At 33.9% G+C, this 6,828-nt stretch overlaps 1 long non-coding RNA gene across 1 annotated transcript; it reads left to right on the top strand.

Annotated features, from left to right (window-relative positions):
• The first annotated feature begins 2,193 nt into the window (after positions 1–2,193).
• Positions 2,194–5,568, top strand: LOC113335331. Its single transcript, XR_003353280.1, has 7 exons — positions 2,194–2,599; positions 2,691–2,900; positions 2,998–3,126; positions 3,350–3,421; positions 4,527–4,644; positions 4,771–4,859; positions 5,317–5,568. It is a non-coding gene; the product is annotated as an uncharacterized LOC113335331 (long non-coding RNA).
• The last annotated feature ends 1,260 nt before the right edge of the window (positions 5,569–6,828 follow it).

The following is a 6,828-nucleotide window of genomic DNA, read 5'->3' as shown; positions in this document are numbered from 1 at the left end:
TTATCTTTAACGTTTCAATTCAATAAGTAGATTTAGTTCTTTAATTTTTCAGATTTATATTTCTGCAAAATCATTTTGTGATTTTGAAAACTTTTTAAAAGCTTGGTTTCAACATAAATCTCTTATTGAAATCATAATTAGAGTTAGATCTATTATAATCTCACCTTAATCTTACTGTTGAGAGTAAAATTTCGAAAAAACATTCAAGAAAAATTTCTAGGGTTCTTGAACAAAATTCGATAGATCTTTTAATTTTTTTATCTCGATCGAAAATCTGTTTTCAGATTTGAAATCATAGAATCATTATCTCATTTACCCATCTATTAGATAAGAATTCTATATACTTTGATTTTGAACTGATTTTTGCTCATCTCTAATGTTACATGTTCTTAAAAAATGATTTTTAGTTCAATCTATATTTGCTTTTGTTATTCAAACTTAAACAACATGATGTAGTACGATTTCAATATTTAGATTATATATCTAATCAAAATTTTATGTCAGTATCTTCTACAGAACGTCAATTACTGGCAACGGTGCTGTCAAATCCATAGAAACTAAAGCTGAAGAATAAAGAGATATGGAAGGAAAAGTTGGATCGAAAGTGATTGTACAGGTAAAATGAATTAGGTTACGAAATTATGGTTGTGCTTCAATTTTCAGTTCATAGCTTGTGATGGTGAAAGTTTGAGCAGGTGGTGATGCTGGTAGTGGTACTGAAGCTAGAGAGTTGTTCATTGTGCTTCAATTTTCTCATTTTGATGATTATTCACACATGTGTAACTTTCGTCTACACATCCAAATTGCATGTGTAGCTTGCGTCTACACATCCAAAATGCATGTGTAACTCTCAGTTACACTATTCAGATACATCTGTAACTCCCAGTTACACTAGTCATATACATGTGTAACTCTTATTTATACTATATTTTTATTGTCTGTCTATTTTGGTTATAAATGATGTTACAATAACATAGGATGTAACTAGTTGCAACATGTTGGATTTGTTTTACATTTAAAGCTTTTGGTGACTGCATATTGAATATGGCCTTGAGTGCTTGTGTCTGTGTAGCTGTTGAAGCAACTGATGGTGATGGTGATGGTTATGTTAATTTCAGAGAGGATGTTTTTATTTGGACCTAGTGCTGGTATTCAAAGGGTAATACAAGATGGGGAGAGAGATGGTGTTAATGTTTATGTTGTTTATGGTGTAAGTTATGTCTCATTAAGCTTATAGAGCTTCCCAAGGGCAACAATCCTGCGACAACTAAGCTTGGTCATGCATGTATTTCTTATTCTTCGTTGGGATTAGCTCTGTAACCCTTAATATATGGATGTGTAACTCCTAGTTACATAAGTCATATGAATGTGTAACTTCTAGTTACACATGCATATAACATATGTAACTCTTATTTACACTAGTCACATACCTGTGTAATTTTGGGTTCTAATTTTTGATGAACTGCTTTATTTGTTTTTGTGCAGTTTGTTTGATGTTTTGATTTTATTGTACGTGAGAAAGGGGATTTGTTGATGTAGATGGCATTGAAGCTTAGATGGTGAAGATGCAGTTCTCAAGTGAATTGCAGGTGGTATGAGGATTGGGGATGGTTATGAACAAGTTGTTGTTTGCTAAGTACAGGTTATGGAGGTGTTGATTTAAGAGTATGAAAGTTCGCTGAGAGCTGTAGGAGTGTGCAAGTGGTACAGATGCAGATTTGGCGTTGGTTTGGAATGAACTGGTGATGTTATTGCAGTGATATAGCTATGGGATGAATGGGAATAGCTCAGGTATGCACTGGTTGAAGAATCAGATGGGTTTGAGTTAATGATGCTCAGATAGATGTATCACTAGTGGAAAATGGGCTATCTGAGACATTATGAAACGACACAGACCGTAGAATTGCAAAATAACCACATTCGAAAAGTGTCCTTGACCAAAGTCAAATTATCGTTGTATTAAGACTTTTGTTGACTTCGAAAACGATAAGTTTGATTGTCGTTGACTAAAGTGAAAGGGTGGTTGTGTTAACAGTTTTGTTGACTTAGACAACCACAGTTTAGTAGCATCCTTTCCTTGGTAGGATATTCCCCTTCTACGGTTAGGATTTAATCTCAAAAATATCTCGCCTCAAACCCTAGGTATCTTTACCCCAAAGTAGAGAGAGAAAAACATTATCCTTCTCACTCACTTCTTTTTCTTTCTCTCCTTCTCCGCCTCTCTTTCTCCTTCGCCCTCATCTCTTTCTCCTTCAAAAGACGAACCAGGAAAACCCCCTAAATTTGCCAGAAATAAAACATAAACCTGCGAGAATCCGATCACCTAATGTTATATCTGCAAACCCAATTTTACAGAAATCAAATGCATCTTTGAATAACCTGATTTCCCAAACCCTAGAGATTGGATTTTTAGACCGTAAGAAGAATCAAGTGTTTACCCTAGAAATTTGAGATCAATTTGTGAATGAATACTGATTTTTCAGCTGGATTTGTGTTTTAGAAGGGAATGGAGTTCAGTTGGATTTGTACCTTTAAAGTTGCAGAAGGGAATGAAGTCGACATTAATAGATAAGCTTCACGGGGTTGAAATTGCTTCAAGGTAAAACAACAAAAGACCTTAGTTTTGATTAGTGTTTTTTCTTGTTGCAATGAATTTTTACGAATAAATGGTTGTGTTTTGAATGATACAGTTTTCTATTGCTGTTGAGATGCCTAAAGTTGCAGCTATTAAGAACAGGCAAGCTGAAAACATTGGTATGAATAGGATGTTGACATTGGTGAGGATATTCCTACTGGTAATTACCCTCCAATGGAGATTGAGAAAGATACGGGTTCTGCTAATGACAAAACTGGTGATGGTTCTGGTAGTTCCAGCAGTTGTGATTCATCTTTGGATAGAGGTATGGGTTCTATAAATTTGTTTCACCTGTATCACTCTTGTTCTGCAATTGTTTATCGTTGAAGTTGTGATGTACTTGGTGTTAATTGCACATTCAGATTCTGGTAGTTCTTCAAGGAGTGGTTCCGATGGTTATGAAGCACAATCTCATTTCTTTGAATCCGAAGCTGATAAATCAAATGAGGGATTCGCTTAATTTGTTCACTGAGAAGTAATGGTGTTTTTAGGTATAATGCTCCCATCCTTCAAATTCTTTCAGTACTCAATTTAATCATGGGTTTGGTGAATTTTAGTTTTATGATATGGGTTTGGCTAATTTCATCATCCTGTTTTAGTGATTTTCTTTACATCTGGTTGTAGGGATTTTATATGGTTCATATTTGTTTGGGTTTAATTTTGGTATGTCTTAGTAACAAGTTATTAAGATCTGAGATTTGTGGGATTTTTCAGATAGTGAGAAGATAAACCTAAAACAGAGTTGCAGGAAGAAGCACATGTAAAATTACAGCAGAGACCGTGAAGGTATATTTCAACAGTTACAAGTTTTCCATACCAATCATTTGTGCCCTAAGTTGATTTGAGTTAATGTTTTATCTTATGCTCTAATCCGAACAGTTGTTAGCGTCCAAATATTTAGCTGTGTGCTTCTTTATAACATTGGAAACTCCTTGTGTCTTACATTCTTGTGAATGGATTCTTTCCTACTATGATTAAAAGTGCCTTCAGAGTTACCTGCTGATCTTGAATCTGTTCTATTCTTTATAGTTGGTTCATTGGAAAAGCTTGTGTTGCTATTGCCAAGATTTATGAATTTCAGAATGCGGACATGCTCTATTCTTTTTGGCTTAAGTTTTGTATTTATCGCTTCATTTCTGGCATATCTTTTTGTAACCCCTGTTGGGTTTTTAAATACATACTGAACTGGGGTTTCAAATTTACGTGTCATTATCTTTCGAAATTTCTACATGTATGTTTCTAAGTCACTGTTAAGTTGTAATAGTAAAAATAGACGCCAAATAACTTTGTTTTAATTTAATGTGCACTTCCCACGTTTTCTGCATTTATCTATTATTGTTGAATTGTCTAAACTAACTTAGAACTGGGTACTTGGATTGCTAAGCTTGCAACAGCTACATGTCATCCTTTGAGTATTGTTTAGAGTACTGTACTCAATTTTGTTTGTGAACCGGGTGTTATCTATTAGCATTAAATACAAATTTATTGTTTAAATATTTGTTTATGTTCTAACTGTTGCTTTATAAGAATTGCATATTGATCTCTTTTACACATTATTGACCTTGCATTTGACATCGCTAGATAGTGCCTACACAGACATTATTGTTTCATTGCAGAAAGAGGTGAACTTTGGTTTTAAGAGCCAACACCAATCCAAAGGCAGGTTATAGTTCTCCTATCTGTATGCAACTCAATAACCCTCCAAGTGTGATATTAGAGAGGCTAAGAGATGCATCCAGAGAGGATATAAGTTGATTTCTTTTCATTTATGTGAATCTGGCATTTTCTCATTGTTGTGCTTATGTACTATGGTGGGTCCGGGAGATTTTTAAAGATTATGTTGTGCTTGAGTAGGTTGTTGTTGTGCTTATGTACTATGGTTTTGTGCAAGGTCTGAGTTTGGGATTTATACGGGTCTGCTGCTTACATTCTGCGATGTCATCCGGCTAAGCTGCATACAAATGATGAACGTTATTCTTAGTTCCTGAATTGTGTAAGCACACTTAGAGGTTAGTATCTCTCCTAGTTAGGTATCATATACAGTATACTATTTGGTATCATGATTCTTCTTTTTGATGGTGGATTCAGTTGTATTGTTTTGTTTGATAAAAAGTTGGGTGTTTCATATATTTTAGGTATGGGATGCAGTAGCAGCAGACGCAAAGTTGCTAGAGAAAAGGAACTCACACTTTGTTCTTTTTGGAATATGTTTATATATTTACAGGTTTGTTAAAAAGAAATATTTAAGATTTCATTTTATGTATATCGTTTCTTATTTGCATCTTGAGGTCTTTTTGCTCCGTATTCAATGTATTTTGGATAGGTTGTCTGCTTTCCCAACATTTGTTTCGTTATTGATAATACATTTCAATATGTAGTTTCTCTAGCAACTGTTTAAAAGTTTATATTTATGTACCAGCACCGCAACTTCCCCTGAAAGTGCTACTAACATTATGACGATACATCATATGAACTTTAAATATATCTTTAAAACAGGCGTAATATTTTTATAATCATCTCTTACTTGTTATCTAGTATATTAGTACTTATCAAATTTTGCATAACATATATGGAATCATCAAATGAGTTGTCACCCTAAAGTGTTCTATTGCATTCCAAGTTATCATTTGGCTGAAATGATATTGGTGCTTCACTAATTTCTTTTTGAATTTTTGTTGCAGGTACCATTTCGAAATGTGTGGCTCAGTGCATGAAGGTGCACTTGTCTTTAAGAAACTTCAAACTTATTATCTAGGAGTATTTGCTAGGATTTGTAGCACTTATATTTAGGAAACCTTGAACTTTTAATTAGAACTTGTATTTGTGTGAATTCTGGAATTGAATCCTTTTATGTATGATTCTGAACTAAATTTATGAATACAATTATTGGAATGGTAATTCTGTATTGATGAATCAGGTAATTTTGATTTGAATGTTTATTTGAATTTCAGTCCAATTTGAGTTTCAATTTAGTGTAATTTGAGTTTGAGTCAGAATTATTTCAGCCCATCAGAATCTGACTGCATTCAGTCAGTTATACAGGATACTTTTTTTTATTAATATAAAATTAAATCTACAACGTAATCAGTATATTGTACCTAGTGACAGGTTGAAAGTATCGTAATTCGCATTTATTCATCGTCAACCTGAAAGCGTCGTTCCAGAATAAGACTCTGAATTTGGCACTTTCTGCGGCAACCAGAAAGTGTCTTATAACTCGCTTATATGACACTATGTAAATGTCTTAAAACGGCTTTTCTCCACTAGTGTATGTTAGGAGTTAACATTACAGGTACTGGTGCAGCTGCAGTTAAGACAGTGGTGATGGAAAATTCAGATGTGAAGTAAGCTCTTTCAGGTATTGATTTCTCTTACAATTTGTCTTCATCGTCGTATTTGTTTGATGAGTTTCACAGTGATTGTTCTATATGCATAGTTAGGTGATTGCTTACGAGTTAGGTGGAAGACATTTGAGTCTTAGACATTTCTTTGTATTATAAAAACATGCGTGCATCCGCACATTAGTTTAGATTTATCCAAACATAAGAACTTTGAATTATAACCACTGAGGTCTTTGAACCATGTTAGTTTGATGCTCAGATGGATATGATAAAAAGTCTACGGTTTTGTTTGTGCAAGATCTTACGAAATGGGATCTCATGCATAGATTTTACCTGTTTACGAACTTTTGCCTCCTTCTGGTTACATAGATTGTACGTGTAACTTCTGGTTACATAGATTTTACCTGTTTACGAACTTTTGCCTCCTTTTGTGTGGTATTTGACTATATTTTTTCCCTGAAATATGCACATTTGCTTGTTGTTATATTGCAGGTTTCAGATAACTTCATAAAAGCTAATTGCTTAAATGGGGTAATGGTCTCGCTGGAATTGGAGTTGACGCTGAATACACAAATCAGATGCATGTGTAACTCTCAATTACACTAGATAGATGCATATGTAACTCTCAATTACACTAGACAGAAGCGTGTGTAACTTCTAGTTACACATCCTAAGAAATTATTGTAAATGAATATTAAAGTAATACGTGTATTTTTTATATGCGTTCCTTTTGATGTCTATTTTTTTGATGTGTAACTTTGCATTACACATGTCATAAGGATGTGTAACTTCTGGATACACATGCCATATGCATGTGTAACTTATGTTTACACATTCACACCATACTTTAAT

The sequence above is a fragment of the Papaver somniferum genome, unplaced genomic scaffold (assembly GCF_003573695.1).
Source record: "Papaver somniferum cultivar HN1 unplaced genomic scaffold, ASM357369v1 unplaced-scaffold_139, whole genome shotgun sequence".
Taxonomy (NCBI): domain Eukaryota; kingdom Viridiplantae; phylum Streptophyta; class Magnoliopsida; order Ranunculales; family Papaveraceae; genus Papaver; species Papaver somniferum.
Note: the sequence above shows the minus strand (reverse complement) of the source record. Positions and strands in the feature narration are given on the sequence as shown.